Raw genomic sequence first — 25,343 nt, 5'->3', positions numbered from 1 at the left:
GTAGTGAGCAGATGGAGACTGGTCCCCCTCGGACTCAGAGCCTCCCTTCCAGGACGGGGAAAGAGGCGATGACCCTGCATCCCTCCGCTGACCCCGGAAGCAGAGGGGGGTAAAAGCCAGAGCTGGACAGCGGAGCCTGGTCGTATGGAAGTACACGAAGGCAGGCTGCCTGCTGACGGCGAAGAAACCAGAGCGGCCAGTGACCCCAGACGGACTGAGCTGCCCGGAGCCTGCTCCCACCAGCCCTGGGCCCGGCTATCCCTCCCGCCCACAAACCCTGCCCCCATAGATACACCCCCTCTTCGAATAAGCAACCAGCAAACCCCTCACTAAGACCACAGGGGCTGTTCCTTACATGATAGCCCACCATATTTCAAGGTTATTAAGTTATATATATTATTTTTATATCATTACATTTTATATAATATATGTTATATATATCTTGTATATATTACATCTATATACAAGTGTATGTGTATATATATTTAAGTTATATATATAATTTAAGTTAGAACATGAGGGGTCAGAGAAATAGTACAGAAGGTAAGGTGCTTGCCTTGCACACGACTGACCCGGGTTCAATTTCTGGCTCGCCATATGCCCCCTCGAGCCCCCAGGAGTGGCCCCTGAGCACTGCCAGGTGTGGCCCCCAAACCAAACAAACAAAAAATGTTAGGTCAGGGGACCTGAGTAATAGCACAGCGGGTGGGGCATTTGCCTTGCATGCGGCCGACCCAAGCTCAATCCCCGGATCCCATATGGTTCCCCAAGTCCACCAGGAGTGATCCCTGAGCACAGAGCCAGGAGTCAGCCCTGAGCACCACCAGGTGTGGGCTCAAAAACAAACAAAAACGTTAGGACGTGCTAGTTTATACTGAGAGCCTGTTTGTACGAAGTCCAAGCAAAGAGGAGTGCCAATGCATGAACTAACATCGCTTTCTTTTTTTCATTCTAAGAACATGGTTAATCGTGATTTTCAAGTCCATCCCAAGCTGAGAGGGCCAAGTGTCCAGAGATGGCCCGGCCCAGGGTTGGGACTCCGTGTTCTCTCGGAAAGGGAATTCCCAACGGAAACGAAGGCAAACAGACTCAGCCCCTGAAATCATTCACATTATTTCGAAACCGTGCCAGAGTGAGGCATATGTTACACACTCTATTAGCGCTCACAACTTCCATCTATAATTCAGAGCATTTCACTCATTTTCTTTGCAACCAATAGGCTGAGGTTATTAATTCAGGAGTCATAAATACAAAGAGATATGACATATGTTATTTTCTTCCAGCTGTTTGATGATAATATAGAAAAGAGAGAAATAACTTAGCCAGCAAGGCTTCTCTAAACAACTAGAGACGTGATTGCTGAGAGCACAGTGTTTGGAGAGGTGTCTCTGAAAAGCATCCACCCAGGAGGGCTGGTCAGTGGTTGGAAGCTGGCCACAGTCGGGGGGAGGCGGGGGAGGGCGTTAGGGTAGAGTATGTATGACAATAATAGTTGGAGATGAGGGGGCTGGAGCAACAGCACAGCGGGGGAGAGCGTTTGCCTTGCACACGGTCAACCCGGGTTCGATTCCCAGCATCCCATATGGTCCCCTGAGCACCGCCAGGGAGTGCAGAGCCAGGAGTAACCCCCTGTGCATCGCCAGGTGTGACCCAAAAAGCAAAAAAAAAAAAAATAGTTGGAGATGATCACTCTGGACATGACGTGAGCGCTGGAAGTAGGTAAAGGGATATACGTGATGACCTTTCAGTGACTGTGTTGCAAACCATAATGCCCAAAAGGGAGGGGGAGGGGAGAGAGAGGGGGGGACTGCTATTGAGGTGGTGGAGGCAGGAGGGAAACTGGGGCCATTGGTGGTGGGAAATGTGCACTGGTGAAGGGACAGTGTTAGGACATTTACTGTATCACTGTCATCCCGTTGTTCATCAATTTACTCGAGCGGGCGCCAGTAACATCTCCATTCGTCCAGCCCTGAGATTTTAGCAGCCTCTCCTTACTCATCTTTCCCAATGATTGGAGGCTCTTTCAGGGTCAGGGGAATGAGACCTGTTATTGTTGCTGTTTTTCGCATATCAAATACGCCACAGGGAGCTTGCCAAGGCTCTGCCTTATGGGCAAGATACTCTTGGTAGCTTGCCAGGCTCTCCGAGAGGCATATTATCTATCTACCTATCTATCTATCTACCTATCTATCTATCTACCTATCTATCTATCTATCTATCTACCTATCTATCTATATCCCCTATGTTTTAATGGAAATAAAATCATATGGAAAATGGGGTAGAACATTATATGAATGAAACCAAATCATGAACAACCTTGTAGTTATGTATCTCACTGTGATTTTATTTTTAAAAAACCATAATTTTAAATAAATGGAATGACAGGTGGGCCACCCGAACGAAGGGAAACCGTGCGGAACCAAGAGCTGCTCCGTACCCATGCTCAGCCAACGGCTCCCGGTCCCCCTCCAGGTCACCTCAGCATGCTCAGGAATCCCAAGTGAGCCCTTCCTTCAGAAGTCCTGGCCCGAGCGATAGAACAACAGGCGGGACACTTGCCTTCCACGTGGCCGACCCGGGTTCGATCCCCGACACTCCATACAGTCCCCGAGCCCCGCCAGGAGTGATCCCTGAGTGCAGAGCCAGGAGCAAGCCAGGAGCATCTCTTAGTGAGGCCCAAGAAATAAAAAGAGAAGTTCCTCAAGTCCACTGAATTTTGAGAACTTACCTGCTTCTTTAAAATTACATTTTCACAGTATTTTGTGTGCCTGACATTGCTAGTGTGAGAACACAATGAAATGCAATTCTGAATGTGCCCCAGATTTCATAATCTTACCTCTTTAGAAACTGAACATGGCTTCAACAATAACATAGAAAGTACACTGCTATTCAATGTAGTACTGGAAGTTGAAGCAAAGAAAGGAAGGAACGAAGGAATGAGGGAGGGAGGTAGAAAAGAAAGAAGGAAGGAAGGAAGGAAGGAAGGAAGGAAGGAAGGAAGGAAGGAAGGAAGGAAGGAAGGAAGGAAGGAAGGGAGGGAGGGAGGGAGGGAGGGAGGGAGGGAGGGAGGACGGAAATCCAAACTGGAAATAAATACTCTCAGTTTGCAAATAACATAATCTTTTTATAGAAAACCATAAAGACCGCACGCGCGCGCACACACACACACACACACACACACACACACACATACACACACACACCACCACCACCACCACCACCATTAGAAATAATAAGGAAACTTAGCAAAGTTGCAAGACACAAAATCAAAGTACAAAAATCAGTTATTTTTCTATATACTAACCATGAACAATCCAAATTTTTTTTTTTTTGCTTTTTGGGTCACATCCTGTGATGCACAAGGGTCACTCCTGCCCTCAGGAATTATCCCTGGCAGTGCTCTGCAGACCATATGTGTTGCTGGGAATCGAACCCAAGTTGGCTGCGTGCAAGGCAAACGCCCCACTGCTGTGCTACTGCTCCAGCCCAACAATCCAAATTTGTAAAACTCCTTTAATTATAATAACATCAACAATAATAAAAGACTTAGTAATGAACAAAGAAGGCTGATGACTTAGATATTGAAACTGCATAAGGCTGCCAGAAGAAATTAAAAACTCACTCGTGCAGAAAGATATCCCATGTTCATGGATTGGAAACTTCCTATTGTTGATATTTCAGTACCTCCCTGAGTGATCCACAGACTCAGTGAAATCCCTACCAAAACCCCAATGTCTTTTTAAAATAGGTTTTATAATCCATCCTAAAATTCATACACAATTTCAATTTTTTAATCCTAAAAACATCTGCAAAAGAAAGAACAAAAATGGGAAACATCACACTTCCTAAAGTCAATACCGATAAATAATATCCAAACCCACCATTTAATGTAGGTGAAGATGTGGAACGACGGGGCTGAAGGGATAGCACAGTGGGTAGGGCGTTTGCCTTGCACGCGGCCAACCTGGGGTCGATTCCCAGCATCCCATAGGGTCCCCTGAGCACGGCCAGGGTAATTCCTGAGTGCAGAGCCAGGAGTAACCCCTGTGCATCACCAGGTGTGAACCAAAAAGAAAAAAAAAAATAAAAGAAAGATGTGGAGCAACAGGAATTCTCACGCACTGTAGGTGGGGATGCAATTTGGCGCCATCATCTGGAAAATCAGTTGGGGTGTCCGTGCCTTCCACACAAAGCTACCCTTGGTATTTGGTACAGCAAATCTGCTCCTCAACATTTACCCAAAATAAGTTAATTTATGTACACACACACACACACACACACACACACACACACACGCACCATGCACACAAATGTTCACAACAACATTATTCAGGATTGCCAAATCTTGGAAGCACCAATATGTCCCTCAGTTAGTAAATGGCTACATTGTGATATATCGAGAGCACGGAATTAAATTCAGCACTAAAACAAAATAGCTATCATTTCATTTAAAAAAAAAGTAGGAGAGGAATCTGAAATGCATATTTCTAAATGAAAGGAGCCCTGGCCTGGAAAGCCAGCATAGCGGGGAGGGCGGCTTTCCTTGCACGAGGTGGACCTGCGTTCGATCCCCGCCATCCCATATGGTTCCCCAGATCACTGCCAGGAGTGATTCCTGAGCACAGAGCCGGGAGTAACCCCTGAGCATCTCCGGGTGTGACCTCAAAAAAAAAAATGCTGTTAAGGAAACTAGGAATCTATGTGCCAAAGGAAACAAAATCAAGTTGGACCCGTAAAATGAACTCAAGATGAATTAAAATCCTAGTCCCAACCGTGACCCTGGGTTTGCCACTGAGCTCTGGATGACACCGAAAGAACACAAGCAACAACAACAAGGCAATGGATGAAATTTCATCAAGATAAAACTCTTGATGGGGCTGGAGCAATAGCACAGCAGGGAGGGTGTTTGCCTTGCACGCGGCCGACCCGGGTTCGATTCCCAGGATCCCATAGGGTCCCCCGAGCACTGCCAGAGGTAATTCCTGAGTGCAGAGCCAGGAGTAACCCCTGTGCATTGCTGGGTGTGACCCAAAAAGAAAAAATAAAAAACCACTGTCTAGCACTGCCTTTTCGGCAGGTATGAGGGGTGGCGGGACGGGTCTCGAAATGTCGAAGGTAACTAAAGTAGAGAAAGAGAATATTGTACAAATTGTCTGCCACACAGGCAGGGGGAGGTGTGGCATGGCAGGTGGGGGGGATACTGGGCAAAGGTCTAAAGGGACCTTCCCGCCACAACAGCAGCAGCGACAAGACGCTCTTTCTGATCAGTCACAGAAACAACACTGGCCACGCATTCTGCCGGGCACGCGACACCCCACACAGGCAGGCGGCCTGCCTCTCTCCCCCCTTCCTTCCCGTCGCCCTTCGCCCCCATGCCCAGAGGCTGGCGAGATGCCATGCAAAGGAGCTGGGGCACGGGCTCACTTCTGGAACCGTCTGAGGTTGGACTTGCAGGGGGAGGCTTGGGCCTCCTGGAAGCCGAGAGGGGCAGTCGCTCCCCTCCGGGGTGAGCCCAGAGGGGGACCACGGCTCCTCTGCTCCGGGTCAGGAGCCTGGACCCCGCATCTCGGGCGCTCGTCTCTCCCGCTGAGACGCCCCGGAGCTGGGCCGTGGAGACCAAGACGGTGTGTGGAAGCGACAGCCCGTGAAGAGCCCAGCCAGCAGCAGGACGGGGAGCCGGGGCCGCCTGGCCCGGGCCTTGCCTAATGAAGTCCCTGGGTGCTGAAGGGCCCCCAGACACCCCCGAAGTCCCCCACAGGGCCACCTCTTAGAAAAACAGTCGCGACTCCAATATGTGTCCAGGGATTGGGGCGCCACCCCTGGGGAGTGGGGAGGTGTGTTAACAAAAGCGCTGGGGGGGGGAGCTCTGGGCTGCCTGTGGGGTGGGGCTTTCCTCAGGGCCCAGGGACAGGTGCGAGCAGGCCAGAGAATCTGGGGTGGCTCAAGAAAGTCCACATTGGGGACCGAAGCGACAGCACAGCGGGGAGGGTGTCTGCCTTGCACGCGGCTGACCCGGGTTCGATCCCCAGCATCCCATAGGGTCCCCTGAGCACTGCCAGGAGTGGTTCCTGAGTGCAGAGTCAGGTGCAACCCCTGAGCATCACTGGGTGTGACCCAAAAAGAAAAAAAAATAAAAGAAGGTCCAAAAAGAAAAAAACAAATAAAAGAAGGTCCACATTTCCTTCTGCCTGGAGCCCCAGGTGGGGTATGGGGTGGGGGGGAGGGAGGTCAGGGAGACTCAGGAGAGCAGAGGGGTATGACCCTACGTGGGCTGCCAGGGCAAGTCCCCATGCCAACCTGGTGGTGGAGGGAGAGCCGGCGAGCCGAGGGCCCCCTGGGGAAACCGGTCGAGAGGGCCAGAGGTGATGGGGCGCAGAGTCCGGACGTCTGGAGGGCGGGAGCGGGTGGGAACGCCCGACGCCCATGGCTAAGACTCTCGGGAGGGACGTCTCTGCAGGCGGGCCCCCTGGTGGGGAGGCAGGGGGCGCCCCGCCAGGATAACGAGCATCTGAAGAGCCTTCCCATCCAGTCAAGGCCCCCTCTGGCCCCCGCGGGCTCCCCGGGAAGACAATAATCACTCATCCTCTAATGGAGCCAATAAATAAAGCGCGCGGGTAAGTAATTAACAACCGCTGGCTGGAAAGGCGCGATTCCCGTGATCTATGAAGTGTCCTTCCTTCTCCCGCTCACCTCTCCTCCTCCGTTACTGGCAGGCGGGGGGTGCGGGCTGAGGGCCCCCACCTCGCCGTTCCCCGCGTTAATCGCCCGAGCGTGCCCTGTTTTTTATTAAACCCATTCATTACCATCGACACCTTATGAATTAAGGCTGGGAGCGCTGCGGCGAGGCCTCTGATCGCTGCTACTTTTAATGAGATCCACGTCGTGAACAAGCCACGTGAGCGTGGCCCGGAGAGCGCCCCGTCGAGCAGCCGAGAAGGGCGGGCAGCCTCGCGCCCCCCCACCCCGCGCCAGGCCGGTGCTCCGGGCACGCTCCCCCGGCGGTTTACTCTCCCGTCTAATTTCCCACCTGGAAAGAATCTTTATTAGCAGCGATTATATTAGGCGAGAGAGAGAGAGAGAGAGAGAGAGAGAGAGAAAGGGGAACTTCGCAAACTTGCACGGTGATTTACCTCTTGGCTTGCAATTTTAATTAAAATTCCAGTTTATTTAGCAAACGACTCCGGGGAAGATTAGCTAACCCATTTTGCACCGAGTTGCTCCCGCCCCCCACCCCCACCCCCATCCCGGTCCCCGCCGCCCCCCCCCCCCCGCCTTCTGAATTCATAAGGGCGCCCCCAAACAATGCAAAGCCCACGGTGAACGCACCCGACTCGGGCCGTCAGCACTCGGCTTCTGGGAGAGAGCACCAGCATCAATCATCAATTATCAATTATGGCCATTACGCTCTGCGAAACTATCCCCAGGAACCACCCCGCCCCCCACGCCCCTCCCTCACGGCGGGTGAAGTATCTCAGCTCGCCCCGAGGCCTCAGACCGTCTGGCTTGCCGTAAGAGCTGAAATCCAAACAAAGCGGATCGGGGATCCATTTGTTCGGCACTTTTGTCCCTCCCCCCCCACCATGTGCAAACCACATCCCCCGTGTCACTCTGGACCCCTGTGCCACGTGACGGTGGCTCTCGCCGCAGAGCCAGGCCTGCACGCCCTCTGTCTGGGCACCGGAGCCGGCAAGGCTGGCTCGGGGCTGGGCCCTGCCTGTGGCCGCAGGGGCAGGTAGCGGGAGACGGGAGGAGGAACGGGCAGCGGCCAAGTGTGGCACAGAGAGAGGCCACGGCTGGCCACGTCCTCCTTGGCACCATCCGCCCGCCCGGTGGCCGCCTCGGGGCACCACCCTCCACCCCTGCAGTCACAGTGCCTGTCCACACAGCCTTCCCGAGGGGAACCAAGGCCTGAGGGACGGGGGACATTTGAGCCGATGCTGGATGACCACAAACACTGCCAAGTGGGCCGGTGAGGGCAAAGCGCTTGGAGGGGAGCAAGCCGCAGGGGCTCCTGAGGGCTCCCGGGAGCATGGGGGCAGGCAGCTGGCGGGGGGGGGGACACGAGCCTCCTGGGCCATCGTGACATCCTTGCGCCTGTTTTCCCCATTTGTGCCACACCAAGGGGTCCCCATTCTGCACATCTCTCAGAGCCTCTTTTTATTCGGGGCGGAGGGGTTCCCGGGGGTCACTCCTGGTGATTCTTAATGGTTCAACAATGGGCAGGCCCGGGGGCGAGGTGCCAGAGCATTACTCGGACCCCCAGGACCACACTCAGTGGCTGCATCGGGTGATGCTTGGGAATCAAACCAGGGCCGAGTGGCCACAAGGCAAGTGCCCTAACCATTGTACTAACTCTCCGGCCCCCAACCTACTCTTCTCTTACGACACTTGACTGTGATTCGTGCTGTCCTTCTCGCATCTAGTGCCGCTGGACCCTTGTGCTCTGGGGACCAGGGAGAGGACTCCCTGAGGATCTGCTAGATAAAAGACAAGGGACTCTGAGTCACAGAGCCAACCTGGAATCAGCCAGAGACATTCCCTGGGCAGGAGAGTCACTCACAGAGTAGAGGGCGCGAGTCCCCCCCCCCCCCCCCCCGGGAATGAGAGACTTACAGGAGCCCTCGGCCTCAGGGGACAAAAGGGCGTCACATCAGAACAGTCCTGCAAGGGATCGGAAAGCAGAGGAGGAGGGTCCAAGGCAAAGCAAGAAACGTGACCTCGGGACTGGAGCCATAGCACAGTGGGGTGGGGGGGGGGGCATTTGCCTTGCAGGCGGCCGACTGGGGTTCAATCCCTGGCATCCCATATGGTCTCCGGAGCACCGCCAAGATAGTGATTCCTGAGCGCAGGGCCAGGAGGAGCCCTGAGCAGGGCTGGGTGTGCCTCCCCCCAAAAGAAGAAAGATAACTGACCTGTGAGGAAAGGGCGAGGAGCACATTCTGGGGGTGAGCACTGTGGACGGAGAGCTGGGGACCATCAGGGGGGAAGGGGACGCCTTGCTAGCACCCCAGACTTCTCTCCCCGGCTAGGACCCGGGCTCCAGCGCCCGTATCTGGGGATGAATAACCTCCAATCAACAGCCTCCCGCTGCCAAAGCAAACCAAGACCTGAGCCGGGACTGAGGGGGTCGAGGTGGCGCGGACACAAGCTGCCGGGACCCCCGGCCTCTCCGGCCTGCAGGAAGACGCCGCCTTGGGAGCGGGAGGCGTCCCTGGCACAGAGCCTGCGCCCGCCCCAGAACCTACAGACGGAAGGGACAGCGGCTCTGTGAGCAGGGCCGCCCCCTGCTGGTCAAACAGGTCCCGGCCCTGGGAAGCCGCTGGCTCGCCTCCCTCACCCCTCCTCCGGCACCGGGCTCAGGCCTGCTCTTCTGTCTCGCCTTCAAGCAAGTTCTCTGGGCCCGGATGCCTTGTCGGGACTAAGGCGGGGACCCTGCTTGAAACCGGGGGCTGGAGACTGGCCAGTGAGCCCCGAGGCAAAGCAGCCAACACTCGGGGGGGGGGCTGGAGCGATAGCACAGCGGGTAGGGCGTTTGCCTTGCACGCGGCCGACCCGGGTTCGAATCCCAGCATCCCATAGGGTCCCCTGAGCACCGCCAGGGGTAATTCCTGAGTGCATGAGCCAGGAGTAACCCCTGTGCATTGCCAGGTGTGACCCAAAAAGCAAAATTTTTAAAAAAGCAGCCAACACTCGGGATGGGGGTCCCCGGGACACGGCAGCCAGTGGGCGAGTCTCTGAGGGGCTCTCGGGGACTGTGTGTTGGTGCTGGCGCGTGCCCAGTGGGAAGCCAGGAAGGCAGCAGCGCCCCGGTGGGCCGTGTGGAGCCCGGGGAGCAGAGGCCTGGGAGGCACTGGGAGGCACAGCGGGCAGAAACCGGACCCCGCAGTCCTAGTTAGTCTGCACCCCACCCAGCCTGTGCCGGGGGGCCTGCCAGAGGGTCCTGGGGCACGGAATTCCACGTGGACAGAAAGAAACGTGAGCATGGACACTGTATGTGTGTGTGTGTGCGCGCGCGTGTGTGTGTGTCGCTTCCAAGTTAAACCCTAACGGGAAAGGGCAGGGCAGGTGGCCGTCCTGCGTGTCCTCTGCCACTCCCGGCTCCAGCCCAGGGCCTGGCCCTCACGGCCAGGCCGGCCCCTCTGCAGGTGAGCACGGAAGTAGCAGGGAAGGACACGTGTGGGTGCCCGGAGCCCAGGGGCACTCCAAGGACGAGGGCTAGCTGACCGCCAGAGCCTGCCACGCCTTCAGAACTGTCAAAGGAGCCCTGGGCAGGGACAGAGCAGGGGCACACGGGGGGGGGGGGCAGGTGGGGGGGGACACGGGGTGCAGGGGGACGTGAGGTGCAGGCACCTGTCAGGGACCTGGGGCGCAGGCGTCTGTCCTCACCAAAGATCAGCCTCTCCTTGGCCTCTGCTGGTGGACTCTCGCCAACTTCCAAACGGACTCGTCTCCACGGCTCCATGCTGGGAGGGCTGTGGGGCGGGGGGGTGGGTCCCCGCTGCCTTGACTCGCTCTGGGAGACCCCGAGTTACAACTCTCCTACGTAGGTAAGTGAGACCTTCTCCTTAATTGACTTAATGAACTCAGAGCCGAGTGACGGGCAGGAGAGCTGGCGTCTCCCTGGTGACAGGTAGCCCACCCCGACCCGCAGACGACCCGCAGACGCTCTCTCTGCAGGCAGAACCGGCCCGCTGGGGGCCTCACGGCTCCCGCCTAGCAGAGAGGCAGAGGCCTCTGTCTCCCCACAGGGGTATGAACCGGGGGCGTCCTGCAGCTCCTGACCGGGCTAGGCCACCACAGAGCACAACGCAAAACCTGTCTCCTGCGGCAAAGGATCAGCAGAAACGTGGACAAGACAGGAGAGGCAGGAGACCTAGATTCCAGCCCCAACAAATGCATTCCCCAGCTCAGCAAACGCCGAGCGCCTGTGATCTGCTCTGCACTAAGGCAGGGACAGGGCTAGATGCCCCATCATCGTAACGGCCAACCACGTCCTGGGTGCCAGGCATGCTCTGAACACCTCCCGTGCTCTTGCGGCCCAAGGGAACTGAGTTGATATGCTCACGCCCGATTTACAGATGAGAACATCGAGGCGCAGGGAAGTCAATTTGCCTCATGGAAGGCAGAGTCAGGGCACACACACAGCCGGTCTGACACAGAGACGAAGGTGCTACAGCCCAGGCCCTGGACAAACATCTCTCTGCAAACCAACCAGCTCTACCGCTCCGAGAACGGCTTTTAATCCCCACTGTTCGTTTTCTGTTGGTGCTCCCTGACCCCGCACCCAAAATAGCAGAAGCCTAGTGGCCTCGAGGCCAGGAGCCGTTTATTCGATCCCGGACACAGGGGTCAGAAGCCAGCCGTGCAAAGCAGGGATGCCAAAGGCTGGCCTCAAAGTGTCATCAGAGGTCCCGGCTGGGTCACCTTCCACGTGCATGTGAAGAAGGAAAGCACCCTTTGGTGGGGTGTGGGACTGGGACGCCCGCTCTCCTCGCTGCTGGGCAAACAACCCACGTGGGCCCTGGTTCTGCCACAGTGACCCCCCCACACACACACACACACGGGAAACCCACGGTGTGTCCATTTGCTCCCCAGAGACTCTCCTGGGCGAGTGGGCGTGACCCCCTCTCCTGAGCGCCATCAGCGGGAACTGCTCCCGCTGGCTCCACTCGAGAGCCCAGGACACCAGGAAAGCCCCGTCAGGCACACAGTGAAGGGCACTCCCGGGGGTGCCATCTGGCCACCCACCCCCAAAGGGGAGAGGACCGGTGTTGGGGGGGAGGTGGCGGAGGGGGTACAGAGAGGCTCTACGGCAGGGTTGCACCTTACCACCCCAGTCCCTGAGCCTCTGCTGTCCTGGTGTGGGGCTGGTGACTTGCTTCCCCTACGGAAAAGGTCCCCGCAGAGAGCTTCTCGGTACAGGCTCCCCTGAGACTCCCGGGGCCGACAGGAGGAGAGCCCGGCAGCAAAGGCGGGCCTCGAGGGCAGGACGGGAAAGCTTCGGTGAAGCCCCCAGCATCTACCTCCTGCGAGCTGGCGGCGTGTAAGAGAGCAGAAATGACTCAAGCCTCCCAACTCCCAAACCAGCTCCTTCCCCTCTAACCACCCCGGGAACACGGGACCCCCGTGGCCGTCTCGGAGCTGAGAGGACTGTGCCAAGGTGGGAAGAGCCCAAGCTTTGGGGTCAGCCGGTTCAAACCCCCGTCCCGCCCCTTCTTTGTTCTGGGATCTGGGGGAAGCCGGCCCCGAGCCCTGGGTGGGCACCCTTGCCTCTACCAGGCGGCCGGCTAGATCACAGGTCGGGGCCTAGGCTAGATCATGGATCACGGATTCCTGGGGCCGCCGGAGCAATCGGCCGCAAGCTGGTGGGTCAGAACCATGGAGATTCATTTTCTCCGGGTCACGCGGGCCGGAAGCCCAGACAGGGGAGAGGCAGGGCAGAACCGTCGGTGCCTCCCCTCCTCCCGGGGGCTTCGGGACATCCCGGGCACCTGCTGGCTTGTCGATGGCTCGCTCCATGTCCCGCGGGATATGGCCTGCGCCGATGTCTCTGTCTTCTGCTCTGCCTCTCAGCAGGAGTCACCCCCAGATTTCAGCCACCCCCCCCCACCATTCAGGACCACGTCCCACCTGTAGATCCTTCACTTACATCTGTGCATCTATCAGGACTGTTTCCAGGGGTCACGGAGGGCCGGAGCAGCCCCCAGGAGCAGCCCCTGGCCACGAAGTACCAAGCTGGGAGCAGCCCCTGAGCACGGCTGGACGCGACCCGAAGCAAAACAAAACAAACAACTAGGTCCGTGCACGGTCCGATTCACAGAGACTGGGGATGGTTAGGGCTCAGACACACCACAGTGATACACAGAGAGATACAATATGACCCACATTAGAGACTCACTCCTGCACCCCATTATTCATGGAATCTGGCGGTCCTCATGATTCAGTATTTGCTCATTACAGAGAACACCGCAGCAAATGGCCTCATTGTGGCACAGATCCAAAAGGGGCATGCTGACAAGAATGTTCCAGAAGGGGATTTGTTTGGGTCCTATTTTCAACTCTACTGGATGCTGCTAATTATGTCTGCCCGTCTGATGGATGTAAGATGATATCACGTTGCTCGAGTGGGTGAATCGCTCTTCGAGTGTTTATTGGGCGCCTGGATTCCCTCTTTTGAGTATCTTCTCTTTAAAACGCTAGTAAGTGGGCCTCACTCGGCATTCTCTGAGAGCTTTGGAAGAGCAAAGACGCTGACTGGGGGGCTGGAGCGATAGCACGGCGGGTAGGGTGTTTGCCTTGCACGCGGCCGACCGGGTTTGATCCCTGGCTTTCCATACGGTCCCCCTAAGCACTGCCAGGAGCAATTCCTGAGTGCAAAGCCAGGAGTAACCCCTGAGCATCGCTGGGTGTGAGCCAAAAAGAAAAAAAAAAAAGATGCTGACTGGGTTGGGGTGGACTGGGAACTAAGATATATATACATACATATATATTTTTTTTTTTGGGGGGGGAGTCACACCCAGCGATGCACAGGGGCTACTCCTGGCTCTGCACTGGGAATTACTCCTGGCGGTGCTCAGGGGACCATATGGGATGCTGGGAATCGAATCGGGGTCGGCCTCGTGCAAGGCAAACGCCCTACCCGCTGTGCTATCGCTCCAGCCCCGGAACTAGAAATCTTACCACTGAAGTGCTTTCGGGGAAAATCAGGCCCAGGAGCAGACCCCTCACAGACACTGGGCCGTTATTCCCTTGGAGAGCACTGGGGGGGCATTCGATCCCTGGCACCCCACATGGTCCCCCGAGAACCGCCAGGAGAGATTCCTGAGTACAGAGCCAGGAGTAACGGCTGAGCAACGCTGGGTGTGACCCAAAAAGAAAATTTAAAAAGTCGCTTTGCATACTTTGAGAGAATAAGATAGGCACAAATCCTAATTAAAACCTTTTGTGGGGGTGGAGCGATAGCAGAGTGGGTAGGGCGTTTGCCTTGCACGCGGCCAACCCGGGTTCCATTCCCAGCATCCCATATGGTCCCCGGAGCACCGCCAGGAGTAATTCCTGAGTGCATGAGCCAGGATTAACCCCTGTGCATCACCGGGTGTGACCCAAAAAAGAAAAAAAGAAAAGAAAAACCCTTTGTAATTGGGGTCAAGACTTGGCACGACGGCTCATGTGCCTGACCTGGGTTTGATTCTGAACACCACACGGTCCCCTGAGCACTGCCAGGGGTGGCCCTGGAGGCCCCTAGCTTCACTGCTGGGCGGCCCCCGAGTCCCCAGCACAGCAAGGCCCACACAACATCGCATCCTCAGACCCCGTTCTGAACCGCGACTCACTGGTGGGCGCCCCCCCACCTCCAGAGCCCCGCCTGGGGGCCTCCCCACGCCCCTCCCGCAAATCCTTTGGAAGTTTGCCTCGAAAGACTGACATTATGCACAAGCTAGGTGAGGTAAGGCCCTTCTTTCAAAACTGACCTATTTCCAAGATTCGTCAGTGATCAGATCAGTCCTGCTATAGATTTTTAACTGGGGGTGGGGGGGGAATAGTCTTCAAGCTAATGATTCACTGCAGAGCAGGGGAAATGATTAACTCTAGGAAATGAGCCTGGGGCATGAGTGGCTGAGTCACTGAGTGCTGGCGCCAAAAGTACAATACCACTCCTTTCTAAATGACTGTCATCCAGCGTCTCACTCGTGCAAAATTGATTACATTTAAGATGGGAAGTGGCTGAGAGGGTTCTGACGGGCACTTGGGTCGTCAGCCCTGGGGTGCTCACAGACCCCGGGGGCATATAAACATTTACACGCCTGCACACCGATGCCACCTCCACGAACTAGAAACTCTTTTTTTGAAAATCTGGATGGCAGTCTCCCGTCCCCAAGGCAGTCCCCGGGTCGGGGAACAGAGGTAAATCCTGCCTTTAGTTCACCTCATCATACCAGCCCGCGTTTAGAGGAGACCCGGGCAAAGCGAAGGCTCTTCTTCTCACCCAAAGCATGTCAGGAAAGAGTCCCACAATGCCATCTGCCACCCACGATCTTCTTAAAACCATCGGCAATGATAGACCAGGTTCATTCCCGGCACCGAACTGAATCACGATGCGCCATCATCCACGGGAAATATGGCAAAAGTCTGAGAAACCTTGAGGGGGCACCCCCAGGACAAAGGGGCAAGGCCTTTAGGGGCCAATCTCTGTGTTGGGGGGGGGAGGAAGAAAGCTGAACTCTGAATCTTGGAGAATATTCCAAACTCCTTAGAATCGCGTGTCCAGCAAACAGCCTTAAAGCTTATCATCTGTTTTGTTCAGGAGGGTGATCCTGGTGCATTCTCTGAAGCTCTCTAGGAGAAAGCAATCACCCACCGCTGACCGCCCATCACTGGCTCTCGGGCCCCCTGAGTCACTTCAGTCTCCCTCTGTCCATCCCGCCATTGGCACAGGCGAGTAAGACAGGGTCTGCAGTTCCATCACACTACGCCGAGCCGGGCAAGCTCCCCGTGGCGTATTTTGATATGCCAAAAACAGTAACAACAAGTCTCACAATGGAGACGTTACTGGTGCCCGCTGGAGCGAATCAGTGAACAACGGGACGGCAGTGCGACAGTGCTGAAAGGTAACACAGGAGCTAAGGCTCACGTCCTGGCACAGGCGCCCCGTGCAGTCCCGGGCTCCCAGGAGCTGCAGCAGGGCCGGGTGGGGCATCCGCGCTGCAGAGGCCCGGGCAGCACCGCCCTGCTGGGTTAGGGTCTCTCGGCGGTACCACGTGGCACTCAGGGGCTACTTCTGGCAGTGCTTGGGGGGCTGTGTGCTGCCGGGGGTGGGGCCAACTGTCACCAGGCCCTCTCACACACGACCACAGGCCCAAGGGTCGAGGAGTGGCCGGGGACGGCCTTCCGCTCCTCTGAGCACCGCCCGGGAGGCCCCCAACAACAGGAACAGGAGAATAGACCTCTTCCTGGAGCGTGAAGGGCCAGGAATAAACAACAGTATAAAAGAGGCATGTGCGGTCATGGTGCGGGAAGGGAGGGAGGGGAGGAGGGAGGGAGGGAGGGGAGGAAGGAGGGAGGGAGGAAGGGAGGGAAGGAAGGAAGGAAGGAAGGAAGGAAGGAAGGAAGGAAGGAAGGAAGGAAGGAAGGAAGGAAGGAAGGAAGGAAGGAAGGAAGGAAGGAAGGAGGGAGGGAGGGAGGGAAGGAGGGAAAAAAGGAAGGAAGGAAGGAAGGAAGGAAGGAAGGAAGGAAGGAAGGAAGGAAGGAAGGAAGGAAGGAAGGAAGGAGGGAGGGAGGGAGGGAGGGAAGGAGGGAAGAAGGGAGGGAAGGAGAGGGAGGAAGAGAAGGAGGGAAGGAGGGAGGGAAGGAGTGAGGGAGGAAGAGGAGGGAAGGAAGGAGAGAAGGAGGGAGGGAAGGAAGCAAGAAAGGATGGGAGGGAGGGAGGGGAGGAGGGGAGGAGGGAAGGTCATGCCCAAGGCTGCCACTTTCTCCACATTAGAAAGTCACTTTTCACTCTTCACTCTTCCCAGTAGATTATCCACAGTGACGCATATGCAGGGTATAAATACACCATCACACATGATAAGTATGTAACTCTTACATGTGTCCAGGATGAAAGAAGTCTCTGGAAATTCAGAAATACTCCGGTTCAGTAAACAGCCACTAGAGGATTTTTTCTTGAGCAAGGTGTGTGTGTGTGTGTGTGTGTGTGTGTGTGTGTGTGTGTGTGTGTGTGTGTGTTGCAGGGGGCGGCACCCAAGGCCTCACACATGGAAGGCAAACACTGACCGGCTCCACTGCCGGCTCTGTAAAATATTTATAATGGCCATTTTATTTTTATAATGAGAATTTTCTGCAAGTGTCTGATTTTAACGAGACACAACGCATCGTTCCCCTCTGACAAAGCGGCCTGTCAAAAGACTTCATTGATCAAGTAACATCTCAGAGGGCTGTGGAGGTCCGCCTCCGTGCCCACGGTGGGTGAGCTTTGCACGCGCTCGCAGCTCTCACGGGTACTGTGCACCGGTCCATCTCCGGTCTCCGACTGAGGTGCCGTCCCTGGCGGTGCAGACCGCTCCAAAAACTAGTCCTAAGTTCCAAATTCACAGCAGCAAACATTTTCTTAGGGTACAGCAAATGAGCATTATTTACTAATAATCCTCCAGGGCTTCCTGTTCATTATGGCAATGAGTTATGTGTAGATTACGCACTGTAATTACCACGGAGTTACAGTCTGGTATTAGCTCCTGAAGAGTTATTTAACAGTGAATATTAATTGACCATTAATAAGCCATTCGCTGCAGCAAATCCTTGAGCTAGAAAGACGCTGGCCCCTAGCTCTGCCCTCGGGAGAGGGGCCCCTCTCTCTGATCCCGAGGAGGGACGGGATGGGCGGGCGGGGGGAATGTGGGCTCAAGCCGGGGGCGGGGTCCCCCCAGGGGAGCCTCTCCCTGCCCAGGGAAGCGGGCACAGCAGACCTGTGGCATGTCTTTGCCAACTGTGTCACGAAGACCCTGGCCCGGGACTCACCCCCAGCCCCGCCCGCACCTGCTCCGTTTCCCCCAGTGTCCTAGAAGAACCTCGCACACCCTCCCAGCTGAGTGCCACACTGAGGCCTGGGGAGGGGGGGGGCGCCTCGGGCACTGGTCACAGCGCCCACAGCAGGGGCCCCTGGCCGCTCCCGCTTCCCTTCCCCCAGAGGCAGACGTTGTCCCAGCTACCACGTGCAGCGGGGGGAGCACCCCAGGGGCCCTGCCTGAGCGCCAACCAGCCGGGCGGTTTCCGAGGAAATGTCTGCCACGTACAGTGTGATGGGAAGGCCCATGGGCACCCCTGCAACTAGACCCTGGGGCTTTTTAAGAAAGGGGCACAGGCTGGAGCCTTAGCACAGCGGGGAGGGTGTTTGCCCTGCACGCAGCCGACCCAGGCTCCATTCCCAGCATCCTATAGGGTCCCCTGAGCACCGCCGCCAGGAGTACCCTGAGCTTCGCCAGCAGTGACCCAAAAAGATTAAAAAAAAAAAAAAGAAAAGAAAGGGGCACGACTCACATGTGAAATTATCACGGCAATTATGTGAGCCACACAGCTCAATTGAGAGGGCGAGATCAGGAGTAATTCCTGAGTGCAGGAGCCAGGAGTGACCCCCCCCCAAAATAAGAGGGGCGGGAGTGATAGCACAGCAGGTGGGGCGTTTGCCTTGCACACGGCCGACCTGGGTTCAATCCCCGGCATCCTATATGGTCCCCCGAGCACCGCCAGGAGTAATTCCTGAGTGCAGAGCCAGGAGTAACCCCTGTGCATCGCTGGGTGTGACCCAAAAAGCAAAAAAAAAAAAGGGGGGGTGTGGCAGAATAACAAGAATAAAAAACTTTAAATAAGAAATATAGATTTCTTATTTAAATCTAGCAGGACGCATCAAGCAGGATGCGTCCCCAGCCCGGCTCCCTGGCCCTCACTTGCCGCGGGAGGAGAGAGCGGCCCTGAAGGACAGCCCCTCGCAGGGGCGCCGGTCCCAGAGTCCAGCCAGCTGACATTTGCTGAGTGCCCCCTCGGGGCCAGGCAGAGACCCCTGGGCTGGGTCAGACAAGCCCCGCCCGGCCGGCAGAGACGGGGAGAAGCATCTCTACCCCCCTCCCCGCCGGCAGCAGCCCTGCCCTGGGGTTCCCACTCCCCCCGGCCTCGGCGAGGGTGCTCCCCTCACCTCCCCAGGGCCACCGGGAGGGAGCTGCTTGCTGCTGCTGTTGCTGCTGTTTAGGGCCCACACCCACAATGCTCAGGGGTCACTCCTGATTATGTCCTCAGAGGTCACGCCTGGCGGAGCCCAGGGGACCAAATGGGATTCTGGGGATTGAAACCCGGGTCTGCCTCATGCAAGGCAAATGCCCTACCCGCTGTCTCATCACTCCAGCCCCGAAGGGCGCTGTTCTAAGGCGCATGTCATCACCCTGCTCCCTGCACCCGGGGCTCTGCCTGTCACCCGAGGCCTGAATGCCTGCCGGAAACCCCCCAGGTCAAGCCAGGGGGCCCCCCATTGGACGGCGTCCTTAAGAGGGGAAACCTACAAGAAAATGCGCTGTCTTGTCCTGGGTTCTGGGCAGGGGGAGGCAGAGGGGGTACCCGTCTCACCCAGGATGCCTGGGGCCCCCACATTCCCGGCACATCAGGATTCAGGGCTCAGCTGTTTAGGGACCCGAAGGGCGCAAGCCCCCCACCTCCCACCACCACCCCCCGGGAGCTGGAAAGCTTCCGGAACCTTCTGAGGTATCGGCACCGGACAAACCGTACCTGAGGCCCAGGCCTCTCGGACTGGTAAGATTATTGGGGAACTTCGGGGAAACAGAAGCACAGACCCCAAAGAGCTCTCCAGAAAAAATTTAATTTAATCTAAATAAGACTTTTAGGAAGGGGCTGGAGCAATAGTACAGCGGGTAGGGCGTTTGCCTTGCACACGGCCGACCTGGGTTCGATTCCCAGCATACCATATGGTCCCCTGAGCACCGCCAGGGGTGATTCCTGAGTGCAGAGCCAGGAGTAACCCCTGTGCATCACTGGGTGTGACCCAAAAAGCAAAAAAAAAAAAGAGAGAGAGAGAGAGAGAGAGAGAGAGAGAGAGAGAGAGAGAGAGAGACTTTCAGGAAGAGGGCCAGAGAGGGTATGTGGCAGGGAGGGCATTCGCCTTACAAGCGGCTGACCTGGGTTCGATCCCTGAGCACAGAGCCAGGAGTAAGCCCTGAGCACCGCCGAGTATGGCCCCCAAACAAACAAATAAAAAAAGAACTCCAGGAAGAGAAAAGCAAAAGGGTGGGGAGACACCAAACTGAAAGAGGAAATGAATTTCAATATTTTCAGAGCCTTGATCCAAGAGTTTCAAACCCAGGATCAGATGCTCGTGTCCCAAGGAGGCTCACGGCCAAGGAATCCCCGCCAAGCAAGTCCTCGGGGCAGGGGCGGCACCTAGGACAAAGGGATTTTAAAGCAGCCAAGGAAAAAAAAAAAAAAGACATCTCAGCGCCGTCTGTGCCTTAGCACCAGCATCCCAGGGCAAGGGCAAAGCATGGGGACCGGGGACAATCGGAACCTGGGACTGCGGGTTACAGGCCGCCCCCCCCTTAGGCGAGAGAGAGAAGCCTTCCGGAAGGAAGGCTGGCCGTGTCAAACCCAATAAAACTCAAAAGCAAGGAGCTAAGTGGGGACGGGCCTAGAGTTCACCTTCCTGCAGCCGGGGGAGGGATTTTTTTTTTAAAGCAGGCCTGATGCATGCAGCTCAAAGTAAATAAAATAAAATAAAATAAAATAAAATATAGAGGGCGGCCACAGGGACGGTACACGGGTAGGGCACCAGCCTTGCACACAAAAGACAGGGGTTTGGTCCCCGGCCCCACCTCTGATCCTCTGAGGCCTGCCAGGGGCGACACCTGTGCACAGAGCCGGGAGTACGCCCTGAGCACAGCCGGGCGTGGTCCCTCCGAAAAAATAATTAAATAAAAACTCTGAATTATTATTTTATTTATTAACACAAAACAGAACTCACGGCTGCTCCTCCCGGGAGGGAGCATAAAATGAGGCCCCCGTAACCGGGCCACCGGACTCTGCGCCAGGCTGTTTTCCCTTGGGGCGTCCCAGAGGGGGGCGGGTGAGAGCCCTCCCTGCCCCAGGGGACCCAGCCCCGGCAGCCGACACCCCCACTACCCAACCGCCGCCACACTCCAGGCCGCTTTCCCCGAGCCTCACATGAGTGAACATATTCCTGGCGCAACACATCATCATAGAGAGAAATAAATAAATATGCCTCTCGGAGAGCCCGGCAAGCTACCGAGGGTATCCTGCCCGCACAGCAGAGCCTGGCAAGCTCCCCGTGGTGTATTCGATATGCCAAAAACAGTAGCAATAACAGGTCTCATTCCCCCGACCCTGAAAAGAGCCTCCAATCTTTGGGAAAGATGAGTAAGGAGAAGCTGCTAAAACTCAGGGCTGGGACGATTAGAGACATTGCTGGCGCCCGCTCGAGTAAATCGATGAACAACGGGATGACAGTGATACAGTAGATAACATTTATTTATTAATGGATGAAAGAAGAACTAAAATAGAGAGAACTAAAATGTCAGCCATGACATCCCTGCGCCCACACCCCGGTCAGTCCCTCGGACCCGGAGCCTCCCAGCCCCCCCCCCACCATCCTGTCCATCCACGTGCTGTTCTCTAGTGCCGACCCTGCCGGCTGGCTCCCTGTTCCAGGTGGGTGACCCCCCAGCCTGCACCCCACCTACAGCGCTGTGAGGGGCGTGGCCTCCGCAGCAGTGGGTGTGGCCACTCACGCGGCTGCAGTTATCCTCCCCACTCCCAGCACTCCGGAGTCGCACGTCAATCTTCATCACCGAACTCCGTGAAGAACCTCCCAGCTCTCTCACACACAACAGGCCAACAGGCCACTGTCTATTCCAGTTTCACCGAAACTCCAGTGAGCTCAAGAAGCTGTACGAGCCCAGTGTTAAAGAGCACATCCCTCGAAGGCCCACCAGAGGCCTCCCTGAGTCACGGAGGAGCACCTGAGAGGGAGGACGTATCCTAGAAGGGCAAAGGCGACGCCATCGACCGAGCTGTCCAGAATACCTTCTTGCAGCAAGAGGGACTAGTGACAGTGAACCGGAAGGTCCCACCTCCATACAACCACAACAACATGAAGAAACAGCGCAAATCCCCACCACGAGGAGAGGATGAAGAATCCAGAAGCCTCTGGTTGGAGGACCCGCTCGGGAGGGGAGAAGCGTGCTGAAAGTAGACTACAGACTGAACACGATGGCCACTCAATACCCCTACTGCGGACCACAACACCCAAAAGGAGAGAGAGAGAGAGAGAGAGAGAGAGAGAGAGAGAGAGAGAGAGAGAGAGAGAGAGAGAGAACAAAAGGGAATGCCCCTGCCGCAGTCAGGGGGGAGGGCGGGGGGAGGGGGGATGGGATTGGGAGGTGGGAGGGATACTGGGTTCACTGGTGGTGGAGACTGGACACTGGTCGAGGAAGGGGTGCTCGAACACTGTATGAGGGAAACACAAGTATGAAAATGTGTAAATCTGTTACTGTACCCTCATGGTGACTCACTAATTCAAAAAAAAAAAAAAGTATCCAGAAGCCTCAACAGATGGTACCCACAAATACGACCTCTCCGACAAAGAATTCAGAGATGAAATGCTGAAGATGTTCAATGAACTCAAAGAAACGGTTGAACAGGCATTCAGTAAATTAAAGGAGGACATGAAAGAAACAGTGGAACGGACAGCCAAGGAAGAAATGAGAGCAGAAACTAGAAAGCTACACAGAAGTGTCAGGAATAAAGGATCTGGTAGATGAAATAAATGCAGTGAGTGCCCTCAAAAGTAGAATGGCTACAGCCAAAGACAGAACCAATGAGCTTGAAGATGAGCTGCAGGAAGCTTACCGCCAACAACAAACAATGGGAAAAGACCTCAGAATAGCTCTAGGGTGAATAAGAGACCTAGGGGATGATTTCAAGAGGAGCAACATAAGAATCATGGGAGTATAGACTAGAGACTGAACACAATGGCCACTCAACACCTTTATTGCAAACCACAACACCTAATCAGAGAGAATGAAAGGGAATACCCTGCCATAGTGGCAGTGGGGGGGGATGAGACTGGGGAGGGGGGGAGGGATGTTGGGTTTACTGGTGGTGGAGAATGGGCACTGGTGAAGGGATGGGTTATCAAACTTTGTAAGGGAGAAACATGAGCACAAAAATGTATAAATCTGTAACTGTACCCTCACGTTGACTCACTAATTAAAAATAAACTATTAATTAAAAAAAAAAAAGAATCATGGGAGTATCAGAAGGACAGGGAGACAACCCCAGTGAAAAAGCCACAATTAAAGAAATAATTGCTGAAAAGTTCCCAGGGCTGGAGAATGCGGGCATCCAGATCCAAGGAACCCGAAGTGTGCCAGCTAAAAGAGACCCAAATATACAGACTCCAAGACATATCATGGTCAGAATGATGGATGCCACAGATAGAAACACAATACCGCAAGCAACAAGGTCAAAGAAGGGAATCACAAACAAAGGAGCACCCCTTAGATTCACAGCAGACTTATCAGAGGAAACCCTCCAAGCCCAAAGACAATGGTGGGATATAGTAAAAAAAAAACAAAATACAAAACAAAACAAACAACCTCAATGAAATGAACGCTTCACCAAGAATACGTTATCCAGCTAAACTCTCACTCAAACTCAGAGGAACGATACACTATTTTATGGATAAACAACAGCTCAGGAACTTCACAGACTCAAAACCAAACTTAAAAGAAGGACTAAAGGAGCTACTAAAAACACGAAAAAACCCTAGAAGCACAACCAACCCCTACAGAAAGATGGCACAAAACCCCATGACAATAATGGTCTAAATGCACCACTTCAATCAAGAGAAACAGAGTTGCAAAATGGATTCAGAAACTGAACCGAACATCCTGCTACCTACAAGAAACACGTGGAACAGTCAGAGCAAACAGACTCAAAGTCAAAGGATGGAAAACAATCCTGCAAGCAAACAACTCCCTCAAAAAAAAGCTGGGGTGGCCATAGTAGTATCTGACAACATAGATTTCAGGTTGTAAAAGATTAGAAGGGACAGTGAAGGCCATTTTTTATTAATCAAGGAATATGTACAGCAAGAAGAAATCACACTTCTAAACGTATACGCCCCCAATGAGGGACCAGCTAAATAAACAACTGCTAGCAGATTAAGGAGGACATTGCTAGCAACACAATAGTAGTTGGAGACTTCAACTCCGCCTTATCACCTCTGGATAGATCAACAAGATTAAAACTCAGCAAGGAAATACTGAGGAAGTGATAGAAGAGACAGGATTTCACATCCCCAAAGAAAAGAATACACATTCTTTTCCAGTGCACATGGAACATTTTCCAAAACAGACCATGTGCTGGGCCACAAAACATAATCAGGAAGATAGACACTGTATCAACTATCTTTTCTGACCATGATGCACTGAAGATAGAAGTAAATCACCCACAGATACAGAGAACCAAATCCTGGAAATTGAACAACGAGTGGGCCAGGAAGGAAATCAAGGATGAAATCAAAATGTACCTGGAAGACATGAGCTACCAAAACCTGTGGGACAAAGCTAAAGCCGTATTAAGGGGAAATTTTATAGCTCTGCAAGCATTTCTCAGGAAGGAAGAAAGGGCCCACATAAATAACTTGACTTCACAGCTCATAGATCTTAGAAAAGGACCAACAACAGGAGCCCAAACCAGGCAGAAGGAAAGAAACAATGAAACTTAGAGCAGAAATCAATGACATGGAAACCCAAAAAACAATCTGAAAGATCAATGAAACCAAGAGCTGGTTCTTCAAGAAAATAAACAAGATTGATAAACCACTAGCAAGACTCACAAAGAGACAGAGAAAACTCTAATAAACCAAATCAGAAATGAAAAGGGGGACATTACAACAGAAACCAAAGAAATTCAAAAGATCATCAGAGACTACTTTGAAAATCTGTACACTACGAAACAGGAGAACCTAGAAGAAATGAATAAATTCCTGGATTCCTATAATCTCTCAAGGCTGAACAAAAAAGATCTGGAATGCCTGAATAGACCTATTACTATCAAGGAAATTGAAACTGTAATCAAAAGTCTTCCCAAAATCAAAAGCCCAGGTGCAGATGGATTCACTAGCGAATTCTTCCAAACATTTAAAGAGGACCTATTGCCAGTTCTTCTCAAGCTTTTCTAAGAAATTGAAGAAACAGAAACTCTCCCAAACAGCTTCTATGAGGCATATATCACCCTAATACCAAAAGCAAACAGAGACACCATAAAAAGGAAAACTACAGGCTGATATCCCTGATGAACACGCATGCAAAGATTCTCAACAAAATATCAGCAAATAGAATCTAACAATTCATCAAAAAGATCAAGTGGGATTCATCCTGGGGATGCAAGGATGGTTTAACATCAGGAAATCAATCAACATAATCCATCATACCAACAAAAGAAAAGATAAAAATCATATAATCATATCAATAGATGCAGAGAAAGCATTTGACAAGATCCAGCACCCGTTTATAATGAAAACTCTCATCAAAATGGGTATTGAAGGAACTTTTCCTGAATACAGTCAAAGCCATCTACCACAAACCTATGGTAAGCATTATCCTCAATGGGGAAAAACTAAGGGCCTTCCCTCTAAGATCAGGGACAAGGCAAAAAAATGGGCTCAGACCTCTACCTAACACCATGTACAAAAGTCAGATCAAAATGGATTAAAGACCTCAACATCAGACCAGAATCCATAAGGTCCACTGAAGACAAGGTCGGCAAAA

General features: G+C 54.1%; 1 protein-coding gene across 2 annotated transcripts in view; it reads right to left on the bottom strand.

The window, feature by feature from the left end:
* Positions 1–25,343, bottom strand: part of TTLL11 (tubulin tyrosine ligase like 11) — a 207,699-nt gene that overhangs the window by 162,297 nt on the left and 20,059 nt on the right. The gene's annotated exons all lie outside the window — the stretch shown is intronic.

The sequence above is a fragment of the Sorex araneus genome, chromosome 1 (genome assembly GCF_027595985.1).
Source record: "Sorex araneus isolate mSorAra2 chromosome 1, mSorAra2.pri, whole genome shotgun sequence".
NCBI classification, from domain to species: Eukaryota; Metazoa; Chordata; class Mammalia; order Eulipotyphla; family Soricidae; genus Sorex; species Sorex araneus.
Note: the sequence above shows the minus strand (reverse complement) of the source record. Positions and strands in the feature narration are given on the sequence as shown.